At 35.7% G+C, this 26,972-nt stretch overlaps 2 long non-coding RNA genes across 2 annotated transcripts in view; one reads left to right on the top strand and one right to left on the bottom strand.

Moving 5' to 3' along the window:
* The window catches only part of LOC141570216 (uncharacterized), a 251,642-nt gene that overhangs the window by 211,897 nt on the left and 12,773 nt on the right, over nt 1–26,972 (top strand). Inside the window, exon 6 of the long non-coding RNA XR_012494225.1 lies at nt 12,180–12,399. This is a non-coding gene — a long non-coding RNA (uncharacterized LOC141570216). The remainder of the gene's footprint in view (nt 1–12,179; nt 12,400–26,972) is intronic.
* Nucleotides 15,695–26,972, bottom strand: part of LOC109447544 (uncharacterized) — a 659,535-nt gene continuing 648,257 nt past the window's right edge. The window contains exons 11-12 of the long non-coding RNA XR_012494223.1: nt 22,202–22,309; nt 15,695–18,190 (exon numbers count right to left, since the gene is read on the bottom strand). This is a non-coding gene — a long non-coding RNA (uncharacterized LOC109447544). The remainder of the gene's footprint in view (nt 18,191–22,201; nt 22,310–26,972) is intronic.

Consider the following 26,972-nt stretch of genomic DNA (forward strand, 5'->3'; position numbering starts at 1 on the left):
CCCTCTCTCTCAATATGAACCCAGGTATTCTTATTTTGTTCAATAAGTTGATTATCATTATGTATTTTGAGCTCACAATGGCCAGATTTGGCCAGTGAGAGACCCTTTAAGTCATTTGTCCTCTTAATAAGTTCAGATCATTTTTTAGTACATTCTTATTTTCTGAGCACAAATATGTCCTAGAAAACTTTCTTTTTTGGCTAAGATGTCTTAGAATCTAGCCTGTCCTTATCACTTCAAGTGAAAGGGAGTTAGGTTCTGTCAGGTCTTCTTTATCTGCTTCCTCCTTGCTTGATGCTGTGTCCCAGCTAGGAGAATGAGTCAGCTTCTTAATGCATTCAGTGTTATGAAATTATTTCCTTTCAATCTAGCATATTCCTCAAAGAATCTAGAAGGTTTTTGACAGCTCTTTTAATTTCCTTGGAAGAGGCAGACTTTAGTTGCTTCATGTTCTCTCAGTCTTTGCCATGGATGTCAAAGGTGAAGGCAGTTATGCAATCTTGCTCAAAATGGCCTTTCTACTGGAAGCGAATTGATCAATCCATGGCTCTCCAGTGGGTTGTTTTATTCAAGTTACCATTTACTTAAAAGAAACAAAAAAATGTTGCTTTCTTTATCATTTAGGATCCTAGCAGGCCGTAGATTCATCTCAGATGGTTCGCATGAAAAGTTTTTAATAAAAGAATAACATATAGAGTTGTGAGCAGAGATAAGAGAGCAAACAAGAGTTGGTGAGACACCCAGATACTAGCAATAGTAGGAAGCATGGCTACTCCAAGGGCTAAATGGACACAGGAAGGACACAGAGTTATGGTGGGCCTTTCGGGTGAGGACCATGGAGGGAGAGCTCTGATGAAAATGAAAACTGTAGAGGTGTATAGCCAATATCATACTTGTGGCACCAAAGCAGAGAGGAAAAGGAGAGTAAATACAGGGTTTTGTTTCTTTCCACCCTCTTTTCCTGATGATGTTCTCATTGGCCAAAACTCACTGGAGGTCATCCTGCAGGAGACAAGTAAATGCAGTAATCTGTATGAACACTGTATTAGTATTCTCCAGAAAAACACTATATATTTATAGTGTTTTTTGTTATGGTGGTTTTCTGGAGAATATATATATTATTTATTAGGTATGATAAAAATATAGTGAATACTTAAATTGAAAAAAAAAATTATTACAGTAAAAGATGCATTGCTACTAATCCCCCTCAAAATATACCCTCTCACTTCCAACACACTTATCCCATCATTCTTGCCACTTTCTGAAGCAGTTCTGGAAGTCCTCTTTTGTGAGTGTCTTTAGTTGTGCTGTCATGGCTGCCTTGATGTCCTGAATGGATTCAAAACGTTTACCTTTCATGATCATTTTGACTTTGTGGAAGAGCCAGAAGTTGCAGGGTGCCAGATCTAGTGAATTATGTGGATGAGGACACAAGGCAATGTTTTTATTTGATATAAATTGCTTTACCAGAAATGATGTGTGACATGGTGTGTTGTCCTGATGGAGGATGATTTACGGCACACTTTAAAACACACATTTTTTCAACCATAGCTCACACCTGACTGACTGACTGCATCGAATAAGTTAAAACTTGTCACACACTGTTATTGAGGTTTAATGTGCCCCTAGCCTAGGTTTAATGAAGACCCCTGCCTTTCCATTGAATGGCACTCAGCAGCAGCATTGACCGTATTTTGTGATCACAACGGAAATGCTCCATGTAACACATTGTTTCTGGTACAGCAATTTCTGTCAAATAAAAACATTACATTGTGTCCTCATCCACCTTATTCACTGGATCTGGCACCATGTGACTTCTGCTCTTCCCCACAGTCAAAATGATCATGAAAGGTAAATGTTTTGAATCTATTCAGGACATTGAGGCAGCCACGACAGCACAACTAAAGGCACTCACGAAAGAGGACTTCCAGAACTGCTTCAGAAAGTGGCAAGAACGATGGGATAGGTGTGTTTGAAGTGAGGGGGAGTATTTTGAGAGGAGTTAATGGCAATGCATCTTTTACTGTAATAATTTTTTTAAAATTTAAATATTCACCGTGAGAGGGTGCCAAAAAAAAAGTATACACATTTTAAGAAAGGAAAAAATCTGTATTAAAATTTTAATACTCAATATATACCTATAACAAAAGATGAAGACGAATCATGTTTGACTTCTGCAGTTACCAGAAGTGCTCAAAGTGGTTACCATCAGCGTCCAGACACTTCTCATTATGGCAAACTACTGCTTGAGCAGTGTTGACCATCTCTTAAAATTCGTATACATTTTTTATTTTTGGCACTCCCAGTATATATAAAACTTAGTGTTATACGCATAATTCAGTCTGAATCCAAAGGCCTGAGATTAGAATGGCGTGAGAGGCCTGAGGGTTTAACTCCCAGTCTGAGTCTAAAAACCTGATAACCAGGAACATAGATATCAAAAGGCAGGAGAAATGGATGTTTCAGCTCAAGCAGGGAGAGCAAATTTGCTCTTCCCCCAATATTTTGTTCTATTTGGGACCTCAATGGATTGGATGATGTCCACTTGCATTGTAGAAGGCCATCCATTTGTTTTACTAAGTCTACTGATTCTAATGCAAATCTGTTTCAGAAACCCTCTCATAAACACACCCAGAAACAATGCTCCACCAGCTATCTGGGCGTCCCTTAGCCCAGTCAAGTTGACACATAATATTAACCATCACAAGCACAAAGAAGCCAGAGAAGGGAGGGAAATGGTATCTGTGGATAAAGGAAGAAGAGCTGGTCCACATACTTAGACCATTTCCACCACCATCACTGGACAGCTTAGTGCAATGTATTCTTTAGCAAGTTTGTGGATGCTGAGTTCCCTATGCTTAACATCTCGAAAATGCACTTTTAATTTGGTTCAAAAGATTCTGCTGTACAGAAGCTGTGTCATATTTGCTTTATTAGAAAGATCTTGTACCTCTCTCCTTTTGAAAAATCCAATTTGTTGTTCCACTGTGAGAAAGTATGTCAGGTGCACATGTGGATAAGGCAGTCATAAACCAGGCTCCATTCAGCTCACACAACTTAACCCTGTTAGGAGCTATCAGTTAGGGCAGTTTCAGGGGACGCTGAAGTTGATTATGAGAGAACAAAGAAGCAAGAATCATACTACATAATCAAAATGGAAATTAGTTTAAACTCTCAGCTCTATTTCCTGAGCCAATGAACATAAAGTTCACATTTTGCACATCTGTTTGCTGAGATGGATCTATAGTTATGTTCAGGTAAACAAAAATAAACCCCAAATATGTTTCTAGGGTCATCCTCAAACTGAAAACATATATCTTGGTCTCTCTGTGGGTGGATTTAGGGACATACTACTTGGGGGTTTTGTGAGGGTTGTGATTTCCTCATTTTTACAAGAACTATACAATTCCCGTGTTTGCCCATTATATTTTCCCTTTTAAGCTTGGCAAGCATGTTATACTGATTTGGTGCCAGTGTGATACTTAAGGCTGAATGCCTGCATTTTAGAAAATTTAATTATAAAGAAAAGAAGAATTTATTTAAAAGCCTGCTACTGATAGAAATGTTTTCATTAAATATATTTTCACCCAGTTATGAATCCAAGCAGCTTTCTCTTTTTCTTTTTTTTTTTTCCCCGGACCATTTTGCTGCAGTGTTTACAGCCTGGTACTGCAGCGCTGCGCTAGTGAGGGAGACTCGGGAGCAGAGCAGACGTGACCAGACACGAAAGGGAACAAGGCCTGCCTCATTTCAATGCTCAACCAGAGTGGAATGCAAATAGCAAGCAGTGCATGACAAAAAGTAAATTAAATCTTTAAAATCCTTCTTTTCATAATCTTAGATAGTATAGGCAGCTCAGGTAAGGCTTCTCTATGAATACAGGATTTTTCGCTCAGCAAAATCCCCTTAAAAGCCAGATAAGGGGTAATATAACTTTGTCCCTTTAATATAAATACCATTTTTTTTTTCCACACTGGCTTTTGAACACACAAACACATACATGCCTATGTTTTTCTGATGGCTTCTCAGTTTTACATTATTTAATTATATACGCTTATAGCAAATGGTTTTGAATACCTATGATGATAGGACACTGACTTGGGTACTGGAAGCTCAAAGGTCAACACAAGTGTGTCCTCTGGGAGATAGCAAGTTGCCTGGGTGAGCCATCCACGGGGCAGATAGCAATCCAGTGCAACGTGGCAAAATGCTCTAATGCAGGTGTGAATACAGTGATTGTTGGAGCAACAGCAAAGGAGCAAGTCATTCTGCCCTTGGAATTAAATAATGTGTTCAAAAAAATGTACATAGAACTAGATTGTGAAAGAGCAAATGGAAGGGGTTTGTCAGATGTAGTAGACAGAAATGCATTCCTGGCAGAGGGAACAAAATATTCAAATAACATGGAGTCCTATGATGATAAAGTCCATCAAATTTGTATTCATTTTGTTTATTTCAAGATGACATAGTAACTTCAAGAATGGAATTAGTTCTTTACACTCTCTTGAGTTCAGCTCAATAGAGCTTTCAGACGTGCATTAAGATATATATATATATATATATATATATATATATATATATATATATATATATATACTGAGGTTTACTCATGTTTGAATTTTGATCTAGCTTTGGGCCACCTGGCTGCTAAGAGCTTTATTGTCCTAATATCTGGACTAGTGAGTCTAATACTCCATTACAGTACTCATTTTGTGTTGATTAAATCACACAGCTTATAAAAGTTACAGGGCACCTGAGAGACCATTGCAAACTGACTTATTTATGAATGAAGTTGATTAGCACAGGATTTGGAAATAAATAACCTTGGGTGTAAATCTCTCCTGCACTAATAGCTGAGTAAGCCTGGAGAAGTTAACTAACTGCCCTGAATGCCTGTGTTTTTATCTGTAAAATGAACACAATGGGGCTTAGTAGCACTGTTGGGAAGACTGTAAACACTGAACTGAAGGTGAGGCTTTGAGCACGCTGGCTGGCCCACAGCAGCAGCTCAGTAAATGAGTGACGCCAAAATGATGCGGAGAAAAAATTTTATTTATCTTAAAGCATGATGTAGGAAATGAGGGCAATACTGCATTTATATGAGAAATTATACATTCCACTTTTTAAGGAACCCACACCATCATACCTCCTTTCTAAAATAATGTTTTGTAGCCCCAACACTTCTAAGATGGCGTTTGCATCTGCCCATTTGATTCCACAGTTTGTGTGGAAAATGGTGATGAGCAGTACGGTATGTACCAAGTGGAGGGTAGAGATAAAGAGGAAAAAGATGACCAGCACATTCTCATTTTTGCCAGTCTAGAACCTTCTTTCTCCACCCTCACCTTCAACAGAACAGGTTTCTGACAGAGGAACACTCTGATTATGGTATAATAGTTTCCTAAAACATGCATCTGAGATAGATTAAAATCAGTGTGAGGATCTCCTTTCCTATTTTCCTCTTGGAGCAGGTTTCTTTGTCTCCTGCAGCCACGCTCTAGCTGAGCTTGTTAGCAGCGGCACAGGAAGATTTGTGATCTGAATCTCGGGCTCGAAGTTGTTTACTGTTGAGTATATTCAGGCATCATTGCATTTTCTTCTCTTTAATATGTTACTGGCAGTTGGATGGCTTAAAGCATCTCTGTCCAAATGGAAGCTTTTCCTGCTTTGTTCTCTCTTCCCTCCGCCTCAGATACATGGCCACCTGGCATATGCTGTGTGTTCTCTGTGCAGAGACTGCCAGCATGCAAACAAAGCCGGGGTGGACATGCACGGCCAGAGCAGCCACGATGGCTCTGAACTCGGTTAAACCACTGGTCAGTTGGTCAAACATTCAGATCAAATGGTTTCTTTGTGAATTAACAATAGGAACAGTAGATCATGTCATATATAGACACAAAAAAGAACAGTAGTAACTCACAAGTTTCTTTTCAACAATCCACATGACTGAAAGACAGTTCCTTAAAAACTTTGATACTTAAAAAATTCAGACTAAATAATTATTGGCCAAGTGCATTCCAATTACTTTAGAATTTGCCAAGGAAAGAGAGGAAGAAAAGCAAAAACCTTTGGTTTAAAAGTCAGCTCCCTTATCTCCCTAAATATTGCAAGGAGTTTTATAAAACTTTGTAATAGCTATTCTAGACATAACTGGCAGTATTGAAAATTGGTAAATTCCAGGTGGTAATTTCTCTATATGTCTAAATTATGATAAAAACCATTTGGAAAGCAAAGGGAACAAACTTGCAAATAGATGTAGCTAATAGGATTTTTTAAAGTGATAGCCACACATATTTTGGACATTCCTTTTTTCTCGAGGTTATATTTTATATAGTACAGCTTGCTTTTCACAAAGAGAAAACGTAATAAAGAGGGCATAAAAGATTCAGTGTCTTAATTCCCTCGGTTTTCTAAATTTACATTTCACTATTGAAAGATAAATGCAGGTTTTTGTTTTTTTGAGCTTTATATAGATGCACACTTGTTGCTAAGAATAATTTGTTGGCAAACATGATACTGTCTCTAAATTTAGCATAAAACAGTATATTTACTGTTACAATAAGTCAGTGCTTCCTCAAGCTGGCACATTTTTTCCCCCATGTGCAGTAAGATTAAACAAGAGGCCATTGAATTATATAAGAACATTGAAACTAAGTGCTATAGTCTCAGGTCTTTGAAAGGCACAGTATATGGACTTGATTTGTGAGAAGCATTCATAAGATAAACTACAGACAGGTAAGTCAACATAGCCATGCCCTTGCCATGGCCCAGGGGATCCAAATTTCAAAGAAAACAGTCAAATGCCATAAATGGCAGCAGCTGTATACCGGAAGTCTTAGTAACTATCAAGCTATGGTAGATCATTTCAACTATGTTAATTACCCCAAACTGACTTCACCCTCTGTTGAGTAGTAGGATTTCAAAATAGACAATGAAGAGTCCTACCTCCAGTAAACTCATCTGGCTTACACGAAGAGAACAAATTAGTAGCACAAAATAATAGATAAAAGATGCCAAATCAGTGGGTTCTTTGACTCATCTCTGCCCTGTCTTTTCCCATTCCCCTACTTCTATTACCACTAACCAGATATCAAATTATGTAGATTGTCTCTCCTAGAATTTTATATATCCTGAATTTCATTTATCCAGGTTCAGGTTGTCAAAACCCTTCTACACTACGTCAACATCCTACTATTTCATTTCTTGGCCTTAAATTTGCCAGAATATTTATGTCAATGTCTCTACCTGTATTTTTTTTACCTCTCTCTCTATCTCTATATCTACCTCTATCTCTAACTTTATCTCTACATTTACATCTATATCATCTATATCTGTATAGCGTGACTTGTAGCAGTATCATCTGTTTATCCTTTAATATATTTATATTTTCTAGAGAAAAACATTGTACATGAACTTCCATAATATCATCCCTTAGCTAATTTTCATATTTAATTTATTATAATTCCTTTTTCTGACAGAATATATGTGTGTTTGTGTGTCTGTGTATAAATGCAATAATCCTTAGATATATTCATAATTTATTTCCAAGGAAAACAAATTTAGACTCTTTAGTCAGATATTCATGACCTCTAACAAACTGACTTTCCTACCTTATTTATTATAGTTCTTTATTTTGCCCTCATTCTCTATTCAGGCCAGTTCCTCATGTACAGGTAATAGTTTTTCATCTTCCTGTTATTGATCATGCAATTTTTCAAGCTACGTGTTGTCTCCCTTTCATTTCCATGTTTGTAAATTCTATGCATTCTTTTATGTTTGACTCAAGTATAACTTATACCATTGAAACATTTCCTGATTTTTCTCAACTTAACTCAACCCTCTCAACTATTATAGACTAGTTATAGCATTTTCCACATCCCATTTGGATTATTACTTTATAATTATATTTTTTATTCATTATTTATTGAGAATTTATTTTGTGTCCAGTATTGCAATAAGAGATGGAGTAAAAGATGGGGAAAAATCATATTGTCCCTACCTTCAAGATGTTTACAATCTAGTGGTGAGACAGTCATAGGAACAAATATAACATCATGTTGAAAAGGCTCTGGAAGTAAAGAACAACAGATGCTATTATATAAATAAATGACTAAATTATTATTTAGGGTACTATGAAATATACCAAAGAAAGGGAAAAAATGTTTGGCCTGAAAATGAAGAATGAACAAGGGTTTATAGAGAACCACATAGGGCATATGGGGTGCAATGAGGCCCTATGTGAATCTGCCTGATTCCAGACAGATGAACACATGCAAAGGCATATGTTTAATCACATATTTGAGGACAACACAATAATTCAGAATGCCTTGGACTTAAGTTATAGAAAGGGAAGTAATAAGAAGACAGGAGAGGCAGTGAGGAGAGAAATGGCAAAAGTCTTAGCTTCTGTACACAAGAGTTTGTAGCTCAGATTGTAGGTTACCAATAAGGAATGCGATCAAATATGCATATTGGAATTGCCATTTTGAACAAGTTATAGGATAAGGGGAACTGGTCAGATAGTTATTTAGAGGGGGAAATGAGATTAGCTTTTTTCCCTAAAACATGGGTAGCTGGGATAGAGCGGTAGAGACAGAAGGAGTTAGGAAGGTTGCTATGCCTCTGTCTTGGGAGGTACAATTACTAAAACAAGAGATGCAAGGCACAGGTTTGGTCCAAGTAGAATGAGTATGGCTGCAAATTGGGTGAGTTTAGTTTTCATCATTTATCCAGATTTTGCTTTAGAATTATTACGTCTGCTCTTAGGCTATTAGGTTCTCAGGGCAGGATCTGTAGCTTTTTCTTCTATATATGAACGTCTGGCAATTAAGTTCGTGAACAGTTGCAATGATGTTGCTAAACTTTTTTGATATCAGAGGGATTATTTATTATGAATTTGTACCAACTGGACAAACAGTTAACCAAGTTTACTATTTGGAAGTGCTGAAAAGGCTGCGTGAAAAAGTTAGACGACCTGAACTTTTCACCAACAATTCATAGTGCTAGCATCACAACAATGCACCAGCTCACACAGCGCTGTCTGTGAGGGAGTTTTTAGTCAGTAAACAAATAAGTGTATTGGAACATTCTCCCCACTCACCTGATCTGGCCCCCAATGACTTCTTTCTTTACCCAAAAATAAAAGAAATATGGAAAGGAAGACATTTTGATGACATTCAGGATATCAAGGGTCCTGACGACAGCTCTGATGGCCAGTACAGAAAAAGAGTTCCAAAACTGCTTTGAAGGGTGAACTAGGCGTTGGTGTCAGTGCATGGCTTCCCAAGGGGAGTACCTCAAAGGTGACCGTTGTGATATTCAGCAGTGAATGATGTAGCACTTTTTCTAGGATGCATTTGCAAACTTAATTGTCTGACATCGTATTTGCACTGCATTTTATCCAGGGCCTTGCATTTAGCTGTTGAATTGGGAATGGGTAGACCTAGAAGAAGTCTGTGTAGGCCTCAGAAACTATTCTGATCTGGTTGTTTAGGGGCTCTCAAGTCTACAACAGACCACCTCTGCAACTTCAGAGGCAAAGAAGGTTCAAAAATGTATCCCCTTCTATCCTGGGGGTTTTAGATGAAGTTGATGATTGGCATGAAGATGTTCCAGACAAGCTGTATTCTCTTTCCGACAGTATGAAATCCCCAGAAGGTTTCTGCTAATTCATGGGTCCTGTGAAGTAAAAACGGTTAATGATCAGCTATGATTTCCCTAAGTAACTCACCTGGATTCAAGATCCAAGGAAGTACTGAGTGGCCTTAAGTGACAAAAAAAATATTAATGTATCAATGTCTCAAAGGCTATGTTACCTTTGGAAGCACCAGGGTACCTAAGTTAAAACCCCCAAATCTCTGAAATTTTACATCCTAATTTCCCACATAAATTTTTTTTTGAGCAACAAAACCAGGACCATTTTCTATTGAGGTGGACAATGAGGCATTAGGGATATATGCAGAACAATATGTTCTTCAGTTTGTCTCCAGTTTGGACTAATGTCATGGTTTATTTATGGACCCAGCAAAATATTTAATATATTATTTTTAGCTCAGTTCAAATTTTCTTGTGTTTGCTTGTGGTCTACTTTGGAAAATGACTGATTTTATTTCTTATATCAACTCCTGTCCGGTCTTAATAGCACTGTAAAATAGCATTTTAGTTTCAGTTATTTCTCAGGAATGAAAACAATAGTTTTGTAATTGGTGGGATTTCAATTTCCCAAGAACAACTACCCAATTTATAACTTTTAAAACATTTTTTTTCTACAAAGCTACTTATTCAAATAAAGATATTTTTTAGTTCAATTTTCTGATATGACTGAAGGCTGGGAGCAAGGAAAAGAAATATAACTGAACAAATTGAGGCACAAATTTTTTGTCTTGTTTTGTTTTCTTGTTTTTTTTAGTTTTAGTGAAAATCTTAATTCTTGAGAAGACAAAAAATTTGCAAAGTCATTATTGCAGTATTACATTTTTTGGAATTGTTTTTAATAACATTATACAAATCATTCTAGTTTGAATATGCTATAGTTATAATAGGTTTTAACATAGGAATAATATGATAATTTAACACAATAAAAAAGAATAGAGAAGACAAATACAAAGGGAATATTTAGATACATTTTACATATCATTGACCTGTTACATGCAAACACAAATAAATTCTATAATGGAAAATTAGTCAAGAAGCAAGAGTAAGAAATTCAAAGCAGGTGATATCCATGATAATTGAGGATAATTAGAACAGAATTCCTCTGAGTAGAGCTGCCAACCTTCTGTTGGCTCACGTGATAAAGCAGCTGTTTCAGTCCTACAAAGAAGTGAGACCTTGTTTTATTGCCCTGACTGAAACTTGTTTTTATTAACATGATTCCTTTCTAGCTAAAAAATGTTCAATTCTGTCAGTGTGACTTTAGGGGGTTATGCAGTTTTATTAGACGTACCGATGAACATAATCACAAAACATATACTTACATGCATGGGGAATAAGTATAGTGTATAAACTTGTAATCATATAGGAGTGGGAATATGGGACCATTTATTTAAAGAATGCTGATTCCTACTGCTGTGTAAGTGTTGAAATAGTTTTATCATTTCCTAGACAAAAAAATCCACAGTTTCAGGGAAGTCTCCATGGAAAATGAAGAATACATTTAGATTAATGAAAAAAGAAATGTAGTAAGACATTCTACCAAAATGGCACACAAGCCATGTTTCCAGAGGATATATGAAAATTGTACTGCATGTTGTAGTTTTGCTCTCAAGGAACTCCTTTCAGTCCCCACTTTGAGACAAATGTTATTTATAAAAGTCATGGTTATCATTCCCTTGCTATTAAGGGAAACATCTGGGTATAAATTCCCCTTGGATTGGATCACAGAGCAAAAATCCAATTATTTTATTTTGTCACCATACCAATATTTTCATTAAACAAATTGTAGGATCTCATACTTGGGACATATATTCTCTTTGAGAGAAGCTGTTGACCCAGTGGACAGAAGCGACTTTGCATACTTTGCCTATTTTTCTAATTTGCTTATTTATATTAAGGTAAGAGAATTTAAAAGTCATCATCCTCTAAGAAGGCTGCACCTGACCTTCTGCCTCATATCTTTCCTCACATCACATGGGTCAGTCAAGATAGAACCATATTTGAACACATATTTGTACAGAACTCTGTAGCATGTGCTGTAGAAATTACTAGGGAAGTAAGCAAGATCTTCTAAGGAGTTAATTCTACAAAATGCAGAGTCAGGAGTCAGAATTTAGGGATAAAACTATAAGACAAATATAAATCATATTATATCACAAGTTACCAATGACATAGAAAATGGAATGTTTCACCCACTGTTTTAATTGAGCTTGATCTGATGAACAGAACATTTTCTGGGGGCTTACCCAGAGACCACATCACAATCTACAAAAGACTAAAATGGTAATCTTTATTGGTTTACATTGAATATATATTAAATATATTTGTGGTTTTATTACTATGATGATGATGCATAAAAGGATAGTTTGGTAGTATTTTTTGGAGAATTTTCCTGTTGTCATTTAGTTTTGAATTCCTTGAAAAAAGTGCTATTTTGTGAGTTTTCTCATATTTATTCTTAACATGATTTGAATTATGTAGCTTTAGAATTGGATAAACAGTTATTTATCATTTGTGTGTTACAGGGAAACAGAAGACAGAAGGCCTGATAAAAAGGTTGAATAATAGCTAGACTCCAAAACTATCTTCCTGGGCCCCAGTTTGGTGAAAGCTGTATTAAATCATAGACCCACAGAATATTAAAGAAAACGAGGGCTTGAAGATCACCGAATCCAACCTCACCATTTTTACAAATCTGGAAACAAAAATCATGGGATTATGTGCCTCACTCACAGTCACAAGCCAGTAAGTAACCGAACCTGAACCCAAACTCAAATATTCTGTCTCATGGTTCAGTTTGTTTTTCCAAATCATCCTAACTCTCTAAATAGTATAGTTTAAAATTTTAATTGTTTGAAAAGGTACTATAACCACGTGCTCTAAAATGTATGAAAGGTATAGAATAAAAAGGGCAGTTTTTATTCCTTGTCTCTTTTATTTACTTCCCATCAACTACTCTCTCAACACATCCTTAATCAGGTAACCTCCTTCAAAATGTTGCTGAAAATCATCATCTCGCTGAGGTCTCCTTTGCACATTCTACTTAAATCAAAATCCATAGTCCCAGCACTCTGGGCCCCATTTCCCTACTTTAATTTCTCCACAGAACTGATCACTCTTTACCATCTTGTATATTTTACTGTTTTTCACTTACTGTTTTTCTCTCCAAGTGGGAATACAAGATACACAGAGGAAGGAGTCTGTTTAATATTTCTTTAACTGCTATATCCTCAGTGCTTAGTGGGAACTCAATAAAATTTGCTGGACTGAGTTAAATTGAACAACTGTGTGTCTAAATGCTGGTGTGTTTTGTTTATTTATTTGTCCTTGAATATTCCATAATTTCTGCTTTCTGAATAATGGTGTTATGCTATTTGGTGCACGGGTATTCATAACTATTACATCTTTATTGTGAATTGTACCTTATATAATGATAAAGATCCCCCTTTTGTACCACTTCATGTTTTTACCATGAGTTCCATCTTTTTTAAAATTAATTTTATTTTTTTATTAGTTTCAGGTGTACAAAACAATGTAATAGTTAGACATTTATCTTTTATGTCCCTCACAAAGTGATAACCCTCCTCCCTCAATCCACTACCCCTCTGACATGTGTACAGCCGTTATATTTCCACTCTCTCTATTCATAACGCTGTACTCTGCTTCTTGTGACTATATATACATGTAAAATTATAGTTGATATTCACTATTGTTCAGCTTCAGCTTCAGGTGTACAGTGCAGTGATCAGGCATCTACACCATCCCTGAAATGGACTACCTAATAAAACAAGTGTCCATTGGATACCCTACAATATCTTTACAACATTATTGATTATATTTCCCAAGCTGACTTTCATATCCCTGTGGCAATATTGTAGTTACTGATTGTGCTTTCTAATCCCCTCACCTTCCCCCTTATCCCCCCCCCCCATATAGCAACCCTCAGTTTTTCCTCTGTGTCTCTGAGGCTGTTTGTGATTAGTTCGTTCATTTATTCTTTTCTTTAGATTCCACATATAAGTGAGATCATGTGGTATTTGTCTTTCTCTGTCAGACTTATTTCACTCAGCATAGTGTTCTCTAGGTCCATTCATATTGTTGCAAATGGTAAGATTTCATTCTTCTTTATGGCTGCATAATACTCCATTGTATAAATGTACCATAGTTTCTTAATCCAGTCATCTACCGATGGGCATTTCAGTTGTTTCCATGTCTTGGCTGTTGTGTATAGTGCTGCAAAAAACATAGGGGTTCATAAATGTTTTCGAATTAGAGTTTTGGATTTCCCTGGATAGATACCTAGGAGTGGAATTGCTGGGTCATAAGGTAGTTCCATTTTCAGTTTTTTGAGATACCAACATACTGATTTCTATAGTGGCTGCACCAATCTGCAATCCCACCAACAGTGTGCAAGGGTTCCCTTTTCTCTACTTCCTCGCCAGCACTTGTTGTTTGTTGATTTATTGATGATAGACATTTTGATTGGGGTGAGGTGGTATCTCATTGTGGTTTCTTTTGCATTTCTCTAATGATTAGTGAGGTTGAGCACTTTTTCATGTGTCTGTTTGCAATCTGTATGTCCTCTTTAAAGAAATGTCTCTTCATGTCCTCTGCCCATTTTTAATTGGATTGTTTGTTTTTTTGAAGTTGAGTTGAGTGAGTTTTTATAAATTTTGGATAATTATCCCTTATTGGATATATCATTGACAAATATCTTCTCCCATTTAGTAGGATCCCTTTTTGTTTCATAAGTTCCATCTTAATTGACATCATGAAATCATGCCTCTGCTTCTTTTGATTTGTAATTGTATGTTTTTCTTTTGCCCATTCTTTTATTTTTGTATTATCTTGATATATATATATATATATATATATATATATATATATATATAATTTATATTTATATATATTTTATTTAATATATATATATATTTTTTCCCCAATGTTTTTCATATGCTTTCACTATGTGGTCTCTTGGATTTTGGTGTACATATATATGGCGTGTGTATATGTGCATGTGCACACATGCATTTAATGTTTAGTTCCTGATAATAATAAAATTGGTACATTTTCCTGTCCTTCCTCCTCTGTCTTCCAATGTTTGATTATCACTTTTACTCTTTATTTTTGTATTGTTAAATGTGCATAAATTTATATTACTTGAGGTATGTCAAATGAGACGACCAGTAAAACTTGCTGTACAGCCAGTTCTTTTTTCCCATTCCCAAAAGAATTTTTGTGTCACATTTATTGTAAGAGATTGAAAAATTGGTCAGAAAATAAATTATTACAAAAATTTGGGAAATTGATAACCCACGTATATTGATTTTCTATTGTCTGTCTAACAAATTACTACAAACTTAGTGACTTAAAACAAACCAAATTTATTATCTTATAATAATCTTATTCTGCAGGCCAGAATGCCTAAATCAGTCTCAGTAGTCTTAAGCCAAGATAGGGGTAGGGCTGGTTCCTAAGAGTAACTCTGTGGGAGAATCTGTTTCCTTGCCTTTCGAGCTTTTGGAGTCAGCCTGCATTCCTGGGCCCAGGGCTCCTTCCTCATTTTCAAAGCCAGAAGAGTGATATTTTCAGATCTCTGTCTCTGCTTCAGTCATTACACCACCTTCTCTAACCCTGATCCTCTTGCCTCTATTTTAGAAAGACCCTTGTGATTACTTTGAACACATCTCATGACCCAGAATAATCTCTCCACCTCAAGATTACTAAGTTAATTATATCTGCAAAGACTCTTTTGCTATATGAGGTAAAATATTCACAGGTCTTGGGATTAGGATGTAGACAACTTGGAGGGGGCATTACTCAACCTAATGTACTATGTTAGACAGTGGCAAAATATTTGGTAGAACTGTCACTAACTGTAAATTGAAAAAAGATTAAAAGTACCCAGTGATCTTGTGATCCCAGGCAAAATGGAAGTTTGGGCAAGGTGGTTCCAGGAAGGATGTCAAATGTATGTTTTTGTTGCTTTTAGCTACATATGATAAGGTACTACAAAAAAGAGATGAGGTCAGAAAAGTGAACACTTTTTAAAACATTTAATCTTTTTCAATTGAGGTAAATTGACATATAACATTATATTCATTTCAGGGGTGCAACATAATGATAGGGTATTTGTATATATTACAAAATGATCACCACTGTAAATCCAGGTAACATGTGTCACCATACATAGTTACAAATTTTTTTCCCATTTAAAATTTACTTTCTTAGTAACTTCCAAATACAATACAGTATTATTAGCTACAGTCACCACGCTGTATATTACATCCCCATGACTTATTTAGTTTATAACTAGAAATTGGTACCTTTTGGCCCCCTTTACCCATTTACAGGAGAGCTTTTTTGAATACTAAGATCTAAGAGGCCGTGTGTGTTTCTTGAGCTGCCACTATAACCATACGATCACGCTTGACTAAATATTTACTGCCCCCTGAAAGGACGACAACCATGTGGAGAAGACCTGGACACACAGACTTGCTTTCAGAAACAGAGCTCCCCTCGCCAAAGTACAGATTCTTGAGTATTTAAGATTATTGTCTTAACTACTGATTTTTTTTTTTTGCATGATTGTGGTAATGGCTGAATTACAAATATTGTATTTTACGTATTTGTATTTCCTTAGTCATATGTAAATGATATTCTTTGGCTTCTAGATATTTCAAAAGAAATATCTTCGATCAAGAAATCCTTCTTCCAGTCTTTCCCTACCTTCTCTTTCCTATTTTTTCTGTTATTATTTCCTTATCATCAGAGAATATACCTTTGCCTGATCTGACTTAATCCTAATCTTTGTGTTTGTTTTGCAGTTAAAAACAGTTAATGCTTCTTCCAGTTTTCTTGTCATGTTTTCAATAATGTTTCCTTATTTAGATGAAGTCTCTTCCTCTAGTGGTTCTCTTTAAAAGGTCTCTTGGGAATGAAATTCCATGTTTCTTGCATATTTGAAACAATTGTCTGTAAGTTTTAGAGTTGAGTACAGCTTGTCTGAGTATAATATCCGTGGTTCATGCTTTCTCAAGTATCTTTTACATAATTGCTCCACTGACTTCTGGTATTGAAAACTTCTGGGGAGAGATTGGAGACCAACTTCATTTGTTTTTCTCTTTATAAGTATTGTGATAATTTTGCTTGTCTCTGTGTCTTTTAAGGTCCAATATTTTTAATGGACTGTTTTTTGTTTGTTTGTTTGTTTTTAACTTTTATTTATTTTTAAGTGTGGTTTTCCAGGGCCCATCAACTCCAAGTCAAATAGTTGTTTCAATCTAGTTGTGGAGGGCGCAGCTCACAGTGGCCCATGTGGGGATCAAACCAGCAACCTTGTTGATAAGAGCACCACGCTCTAACCAACTGAGCTAACTGGCTGCCCCCAAAGGACTATGTTTTTAATGGCCTGTTCTAGGTCATTAAAAACATAGCCCTCTATCATGATTTTTTTTTTTTTTTACTGTGGTAAAATATACTTAACATAAAGTTTACAATTTTAACAATTTTTAAGTATTCTGTTCAGTAACATGAAGTACATTCACATCGTTGTGTAGCCATCACCACCATGCATCTGCAGAATTGTTTTCATCTTTCCAAACTGAAACTCTGTACCCATGAAACCCATTCATTCCCTTGTCCCTCCAAATCCTGGAAACCACTCTTCACCATTCTCATTTCTGTCTCTATGAATTTGACCACTTTGAGTACATCACTTAAGTGGAATCATACACTATCTGACCTTTTGTCATCTTTTAAGGATTAAAAAATGTATAACTTGAAATATATTTTTTGTTTTGTTTTGCTTTCCTTATCAGGAATTCGAATTATGCATATATTGGGGACATGTCCACTTAATTTAAATAGCTAATATTTTAAGTTATTTTTAAGTCTTTATCTTTCATTTTTCCTCTCCTATTCTTTTACTTACTATGTTTTTTGTTTTAGTGACCATTCTTCTTTGTGGCCTTCATATTTATTTCTGTAATTATTTTTTATACTTCTTTTCTGAGATGTGACAGTTTATGTTTCAGCTCATAATTTTTCTTATCTTTTACCTGTATTCTTTACTTGTGTTTCCAGTTTAATGTCATAGAGTCTCTTTTTTCATGAGGTTTTTTTTTTCTTTTTCAATTCATGCTGAAATATTTGTTCACGATTTTCATAGGCACTATAGCAATGTGTTTACTCTGTAGTATGCTTTATCTTTCACTTGTATATTATCTTTGCATAGATGCTTTTCTAGTTCCTTTTGTATTACTCATCACCGAATGAGTTGGAGTTTTCCTGGAAAAGTAATTTGCAGGAAGTTTCTGTAGGGTTAGATATTCTGTAGTAGTCTTAAAATGTTCAAAATCCAAGTGATTTCTCCTCTGCAGATAGATGACTCTCTGGGCTGCTTTGTGCTACAATTTCTCTTCTGAGAAATTTTATTTAGCTTTCCCTCCTTTATTTCTTTCATCCAGACCACTTCAGGCCAGGGTGGTGGGCAGATTTGCCATCACTTCTGTCAGACCTGTTCTCACTCCCATTACTGCAAAAAAAAAAAAAAAAAAGGATAGTTTTCCAATTCACAATGAGCCACTCACCTTCAGGAAATACACTTTTGCTGGTGCTTACTGAAATATGCTGCTGCTGACCAATATATCTCCCACCTTATTCTCTGAAATTTCTTCTATGTAACTTCTCGATATATGCATTTCAATTTGGCTCCCTAGTTTCCCTGAAAATGCAGTTAGACAGGTCTTTATTATCACTGTGGCTTTTGCATGATTTCTGGGAGGAGAAAGGACTATACATGCTGACTTATGCAGGGAGATTCTTTTAATTGTTTTTTGTCTGAGCTCCAAAAAGTAATATAAGTTTCAAATTGAGAAATAAATGCCCTTTATATTACATTATACAGTACTTGAGGTTAGGTTCCATGACATTATCTGTGGTGTGCTTCATGGATCACTTCTAATGTTATCTGTGCATTTATCTTTTTATTTACCCATGTATTCCACAGAGTGCTTATCACAGTATCTGTCACATAAAAAGTGCTTAACTGATGTTTGTTGGAATCTAATAGATGAGTGAATACTGGATATTACATATCAAAATTATAGTGAATATTTTATGCCTATCTTACACAAAATATGAGAAATTTTCTCCCTACTCAAGAATCTTTTGTCTACTCAACTAACTCTATCTAAACAGTAAACATTTTATCTACCCAACTATTTCTTCATTGATTTTTGCTTAAATTCTAGAGAAATAATTGTAAATATGACCATTGAATGACTACAAATTGAGACAACAGTAGTGCTGCCATATAAGGATAACTCATATATACTATGAGAAGTGCATTTTACCTCACTAAGTAGATTAAATTTGATGTGCCAAATAAACAAAACAGTGGTATAACAAATGTTTTACATTTGTATCTGGATCTGAGAATTAGCACAATCATTTATTTGCAACATTTGAATTTATCTGTTTCTTTTCGCCTAGTTCAGTAGTTTACAGGTTTCACACTTGAGCTCATCAATAAAGAATTGAGCGGATTCACAAAAAATTGAAACTTTTTGCTATTTTCTCAATAGAGGACACAGCGTGCCCTTTATACGGACTTTTCCCCAGCAGTTAAATGATTGTTTATTTTAACTTTTTAGTTTTCTTGCTCTATCTTTATGTAACATTTAAATTGACATGATATTAGAGAGGCAATTTGTGTAATTATAAAGAGTTTTCTAATCTCTGGATTTACACTGATATGTAATCTTCTCAAGATGAAATAAAAGCTCTTGGTTAGTATGCTGGGTAGAAGATGGTAATTTTCAATTATCATCCAGTATAACATACCCCTACTGTGCATGGATACTGTATTTTGTGTTAATTATCTTAATGTAATTGCTTTTTTATTAATCTTAATACTTAACAAATGAGATCATATCTGCAATGAATTTTTCAAAAAGCTTAGCAGAGATTCATCATCACCCCCTTGAATTTTATTATAATAAGTATGAAATGTGAAAGTATTTTACATTCTTCACCTTTGCATTTAAAAAAAATTAAATTCCCATTTCTTAAAAATAAAGATGTTTTGTTGGTGAAAGCCAAGAACATCAATTCTTAAATATATTATTATTATTATTATTTATTACTCTTAAAATATTTACAGTGTCAAATACAAAGACATCATTTAAGTTATTTCCATTAAGAAAAAATATAGTATTTCCTTAGACCCCATTTTGCCATATAGGGAATATATGTATATGTATATATTAGGCTGAGCTCTAAAAGAAATATAAGTTTCCAATGAGGAGTAAATAACCCACATGAATTAATTTTGGAGATCTAGTGTGACAATAACAATGTGACTTATCAATACTGCATTATATTCTTGAAATTTGCTAAGAGGATAGATCTTAAGTGTTCTCACCACACATAGACACACAAAAGATAACTGTGTGAGATGATGGACATGTTAATTAGCTTGTTTGTGGCAATTATTTCACAATGTATAGGTAAACCAAAACATCAAGTTATACCTTAAATATATCCAATTTTTATTTGTCAATTATAGCTCAGTAAAGATGGAAAAAAGAAAAAAATTTAAAAAGTGGATAGTCAATGCAGCCTACTTAAGGGGGAGGGATTCCATGAGGCCGTGAGTACTAGGAGGCAGGGATTACTGGGCGCCGTTTCAGAGACTGTCTGCCACAGTAAGCAAGAGTGAGCCTACTGACACTAATGTAGATTTTTTTGAGGGCCCTTAAATTCTCCCAGTTCTTTTTTTTTTTTTTACTTAAATTTAAACACTTAAATTAATACACACATACATATTGTAGTAAGCACTCTGTAAAATACAGAGATACATATTAGAAACCATTAGAGTTCAAGTTCCATATTTATTTTTCTCCAGATTTGATTCACCTTGCATAACTGAAATATTTTACCCCTTGATCAACATCTCCCCGTTGCCCCCTCCCCTTACTCCCTTGGTAACCATCATTCTAGTCTCTGCTTATGAGTTTATCTCTTTTAGAATGATAGGACGGTACTTCCAAGATTAGGTTTTAGAAAGACTTTATCTAGGAATGTCTCTCTCTCTCTCTCTCTCTCTCTCTCTCTCTCTCTCTCTCTCTCTCTCATTACTTGCACTGAGGCACACAAGCTGCCATGTTGTCAGCTGCTCTCCGGAGAGGCCCCTATAACATAGTAAGGAAAAGAGGCTCTCTGTTCCATAGGCTGTAAGGTATTGAAGCTTTCTGATAACCACTCAAGCCAGCGTAGAAGCAGCTGTTTGAGCCCCAGTTGAGGTCTGAGATGTAGCCCTGATCTACAGCTTGAGGGCAACCTCATGAGAGACCTTGAGCCAGAGGCACCCGATTAAGCTTTGCCCAGATTCCTGAACCTCAGAAACTAAACATAACAAATTTCTATTGTTTTAAGCAGCCAGGTTTGGGGTTAATTTGGGGGTAATTTGTTAATAATTAGTAAATAACTAATACATTTACCAATAACCTCACCTCCCTATACCAGGTAATTTTTCTGATACAAGATTACTATGCTAACTTTTCAGAGGCTATAGACAAGAGTTTCTTCATAAATATAAGATTAAATGGATCATCTATTCTAACCATTCATAGTTTTAAAATGTATTTTGTAAGATAAATTCTAGAAGTTAATATAATGGAAGGGAAACAAGCTTCTTTTAGCACTTGAGATTATGAGCTATATTCAGAAGAATGTTTTTCTCTTGACATGCTACTGGTCTCAGAACTGTACCAACTAGATCAAGTATATCTTCAGCTCTCTCTTTTCCTAAGCTCCATACCCATATATACAGCTACCCACTCAACATCTGTATATATCAAACTTAACATGTTTATAACTAACATGATTATAACATGATCTTTTCCTCCTCCACACATCCTCTTCTGTCTGCCCTCTCTTAGTAAAGGGCCCCATCAGGTTCCATTTCTGGACCCTAGAAAGTTAGGGGTGAATTACAAGTATGGCTATCCCTATTTTAAGTAGGGCACAGACTAAGGTGCTGCAACAAGTAGCACTTGATTTAGTGTAGGTGTGCAGGACATAAGTGACTCCATTAAAGCTAACCCGCCATCTTGGTAGCTGGGTGAAACTGGCACCTTGCTCCCTCCCCCTGCAATACACAGAACTCTGGGCTGGTCACAAGATTCCCATTAATTCTCTCTCCAATGCAAGGCATCCTTACTTCACCTGTGCGTCACCCTGGCACAAAAGCCTCCTGGCTTCTTGTCCCTTTGATCACTGACACATTCTCCCTGTTTTTATCTATAAAATACATAGTGGGGGTGGGGGAGGGGTGGAAGGTGCGGTGATCCATTTGTTTCTGTGCTGCCCGAGAGCGCTTCTGTGCTTATGTTCCCTAGCAAATCTTTAAACCAACAAATTGGATTTGTCTGCCTCATTCTTTGGCTTAGCAGGTCCTCTGGCATTTAGGAGCCACTTTGCATACATGGCCCTTTCAGGAAACACATAGGTTCTATAAAATAGAAACACAATTTTCTTTCACATGTTTTCTGAATACGTGGTCCTGGGTTGTTGGGCAGCCTTGCTATCATCAGTATGTGGCTTCCATTTCTGGGTTCAACGCAGTTTTTTCAATGTTGACCATCTCTCGCTGGGAAAAGAGAAAAGGCAGGGGAATAAAACATATGACTAAGCAGTAGCATGTATTGCTGTTGCTCACATGCCACTGGCCAGAGTTTAGTTACAAGAATTCATCAAACTGCAGAAGAGTTATAATCTGAGAAATGTAATGTCAAGCTTGTTGGCCATGGGCTCAGCGAAATTGGGCTAACATGGTTTGGATTAAGATTACAGGCTCTCAGGGCAGACTGCTGGGGTTCAAATCCCTGCTCTGCCACTTACGAACTGTGTGATCTTGGACAAGTTATTTTGCTTCTTTCTGTACCAGATTCCTTCATACGGAAAATGTGCATAATCTCATCTACTTCATAGAAAAATATTTATAAAGGATTTAGAACTGTGCCTGGTATATGTTAGTGTTTTTCACTTAAAATGGGTGTTATTAAGCAGGAGATAATGGATATTGGTTGACAGCAAGCACTTAAAATTTCAGTCTTTTTTATTCATGCTTTGCTTTTAATCTATCACCAAATTCTGTTGATTTTTCTTCTTAAATTGTCTCCATGTCTACTATAACCTCCTCTAATATACTCTTCCTTCCCTCCATCCTAAAATCTACTTTCCACACTATAAGAAGTTTCTTTTCACACTGAAAGCATGATCATTTCATTTTCCATCCATCTTTCTCATGGTTTCTCAAAGTTTCTTATGGTTTTTGGAAGGAAAGAAGGAAGGAAGGAAGGAAGGAAGGAAGGAAGGAAGGAAGGAAGGAAGGAAGGAAGGAAAGGAGGGAGGGAGAGAGGGAGGGAGATACAGAGGGAAGGAAAGAGGGAAGAGAAAAGCAAGAAAGCAAAATAGAAAGGAAAGTAGGGGGAAGGAAGGAAGGAAGAAATTCCTTATAAGGCTCTGTATGCCGGGCCCCTGCCTATGCTTTTGGCTTCCTCTTCCCTAGTCTCTCAACTCTCAGCTTGAAAATCTGTTGTTTTAGTTTTCTTTGTAGTTATACCATGCCTCCTTTGTCACAATTTCCTTGCACACAAATCCTCCCCTTGCAGGGATATACCCACTCCTCTCTTGATTGATTCCTTGTCTTTTTTTCAGGTTTAAATTAATTATCACTTCCTCTGTCAAATCTTAGTAACTACCTATGTAGGGTGTGCTATTCTCAAAAGTAATGTAATCATACTTATAAAACACACATGACAGTTTGTGATAATGCAAATTTAGTGTGGGGTTGCTTTCATTTAATATTTGCCTCTTTCACTATCTTGTAAACCTTTTAAATGTGGTGATTAGGTCTGTTTTGTTGTTCAAAATTTGATTTCTAGCTTCTAGCTGATGCTTGACACATAGTAGGCATTCAAGAAATACTTGAGATGGAAAAATGAATACCTATGAAGAAAATTATATTGATGATGAACACTAATACAGATAAGCAGCTGAGATCAAACTCGGAGTATCAGTAGGCAAGATCCAGAGCTACACACTGAGACACACTGTGCATAATAAATTAAAAATGACTCACCAAGAACTTTATCTTCAAAAATGTGCTATTTTCGTACATAACACCAATGGCATTATCACATCTAAAAAAACTATTCAACACCCTGTCCATATCCAATATTCAAATTTCCTCTCTTGTCTAAATTTATTTTCACAGTTGTTTTTCTCAATCAGGATCCATATCACATACTCATTGTATTTGGTTATTATGGAATTTGAAATGTTTAAAAATGAAAATTCTCACTTATGCTAAGCAAAATAAGCCAATCACAAAAAGACTGCATGATTTCACTTATATGTGATATATAAAGTATTCAAACTGACAGAAACAGAAAGTAGAATAACAGTTGCCAGGGGCTAGAGGGAAGCGGAGATGGGGAATTGTTTAACCAGTATAAAGTTTCCATCATGCAAGATTAAAAAGTTCTAAATCTATTGTGCAACAATGTACATAGAGTTAACAATACTGTATCGTACACTTAAAAATTATTGAGAGTGTAAATTTATGTTATCTGTTTTGTATCACAATTAACAAAAATGAATGCAAAACAAATAAACAAAAAAGGATTGGAGCAAAGGACTCAAATAAACATTCCTCCAAAAGACGATATACCAAGGGCCAACAGCACGTGAAAAGAGCTTGGCATTGTTAGTCATTAAGGAAATGCAAATTGAAATTACAATGAGATACCTCTTCATACTCATTAAGAAAAAAAAAGAAAAAAAATATTAAAAGTATATGTTCAATATTAGCTCTCACTACTTGGGATTCCATGCCAGATTGCTAAAAATATGTAGATTTTGAATAGGCATATTTACTTGATTTTAGTAATCACAAGTCTAGCAAAATAAAGATGGCTATCAATTTTTAAAATATCTCCCACTAAGAAGTGGTACCTATGTCCTCTCCCCTTGAATCTTAGACAAATTAAATAAGGCAGAAATGATATTGTATCCGTTTGGGGGCCCAAGCCTTAAAAAACTGAAGAAGCTTCCAACTTTTGTCTCTTTGAACACTTTCTTTGTCAACCCTGAGCTACCATGGAAGAAACAGGACTACCCTGAGACCACCATCATGGAGGATATAGATCCATGGCAGAGAACCCAGTATTCTAGCCATCTGAATCATGACACCAGATGTTTTAGACCACCTGAGCTGCTATAACAGAATACCATTAGACTAGGTGGCTTATAAACAACAGAACTTCATTTCTCACAGGTCTGGATGATGGAAATCCAAGATCAAGGCACTGTCAGATTCAGTGTCTGATGAGAGTCCACTTCCTGGTTAATAGACGGCCAGCCATTTTCTAACTGTGTCCTCACATGGCAGAAGGGGTGAGGGAGCTCTCTGTTTTGTTTTGTTTTTTTAAATAAGAGCACTAATCCTATTCAGGAGAGCTCCATCCTAATAACCTAATAACCTCTCAAATGTCCCAGCCCCAAATGCCATCATATTGGGGGTTAAGATTTCAACATATGAGTTTTAAGAGGACATCGACATCCAATCAATAGCACCAGACATGCGACTGTAGCTGTCTTGTATCCTCCAGACAAGCCCACCTGCCAGCTGAATGGCACTGGCCAACCTTAGACAACACCATATGTATCAGAAGAATCATCCAGAAGAGCTTTGACTAAATTTTTGACTCACAAATTGTGAAGTATTCATAAAATGGTTGTTATTCTAAGCTACAAAGTTTTGAGGTTATTTGTTAAGTAGCACTAGCTCACAGAAACCTAACAGAAAATAAACTTTTTTCAGAACTGTCCTAAAACTTCCAATCCTTGTATAATAGCAGTAGGTCATAATTCACCTAAAATGTATTAAACATGTATAGTGGAACCCACTAATACAAGAATATAATAATTTAGCTTTGATGTTTTCTCCCCTCTGGAAATTCTCTCCCAAATACTTATTTTAGAGTGCACTGATGGCTAGTTTAGTTAACTACATCTTTTGCCAATAATACTACAGGTTTTTCCTCTTTGTTTCCAAGTTCAATATACTTGTATTTTAAAATACACATCTTGTAAAAATGTCTATCCAAATGACGATCAGAGACAGAGCTAGGAAAATAAATAAAAGCTAGAGAGACATTAAATGTCTAGCAGTTAACTTCTAGACTGCTTTATGCTACTTTAGGCCCTTATATAGGCTTCTGTTTGCTCCAACTTTCAAAGTTTAACTAATTTCATTTTATGAATATTTTTTTTTAAATCTGTGAGGAAAAATGAATTATTTCAAAATTTGAATGTTTCCTAATATTTTTCCCATGAGGAGCTAAGTTCTACTTGCAGGATACCAAGAGTTACAGGTTGAAAAACTAGTCAATTCAGAGATTTTTTTCATAGGGTTTTATCCAGGAAGTAAGATTTCACATCAAAGAGATTCTTTACAATATCTAAGTCTGTGTATTGTACTCAACTGACAAGATGCTGTGGTGCCCTTAAAAATCCCTTGATGCTAATCTAAACAGACTGTTACTTCAATATCTTTGGAAATACAAATATATATGAGTATAAAACTTTCTTTCCTAATTTCCCCTCATAAGTTTAATTTTTTTTCTCATAGGCACCAAAGTTGTCCTCTAAACAATAATGGCCAATTTATTCCACAGTGGTGTAAGAGAATCTTATATTTAAAATTCTAGGACAAACTAATTTTTTGGAGTCACAAGTATAGTGTGAGTCCTTGTCTTACAGTACTTATCCACAAGGTACTCTTTTTAATCTCTTCTTCAGGTACTATTTCCTGAAGTTTGAACAGCTTTCTTTTTTTGTCACTTATTTGCATTTTAAACAACTTCATTTATGAACCTAGTGACCGAGCACAGGACCTGTAACCAAACTACAGAATATTTGGTTATCTTTCAAACAGACAAGAACATATTTTTCCTTGAAGTGATCAAAGGGACAGGGCAGTTGGCTAATTTCAAATCACGATTATGGGCTAAACATTATCTTGTTCCCTCTAAGACCAACTGTTGAAAGAATTCATTGGCTAAGAAATAGTCTCAGTTACTTTTTTGGGGGGGATAAAGTTCATGTTTTAATTTTATTTTTTCTGGACAGTTATAAAATGCAATTCTTTCTTGTGGTTCACAACTAATAAATTCCCAATATATATGTCAATGGCAGAATGAAAAAATTAAAAATTATAGTACATTACCAAATAGCTAACAGCCTGC

The sequence above is a fragment of the Rhinolophus sinicus genome, linkage group LG01 (assembly GCF_036562045.2).
Source record: "Rhinolophus sinicus isolate RSC01 linkage group LG01, ASM3656204v1, whole genome shotgun sequence".
NCBI classification, from domain to species: Eukaryota; Metazoa; Chordata; class Mammalia; order Chiroptera; family Rhinolophidae; genus Rhinolophus; species Rhinolophus sinicus.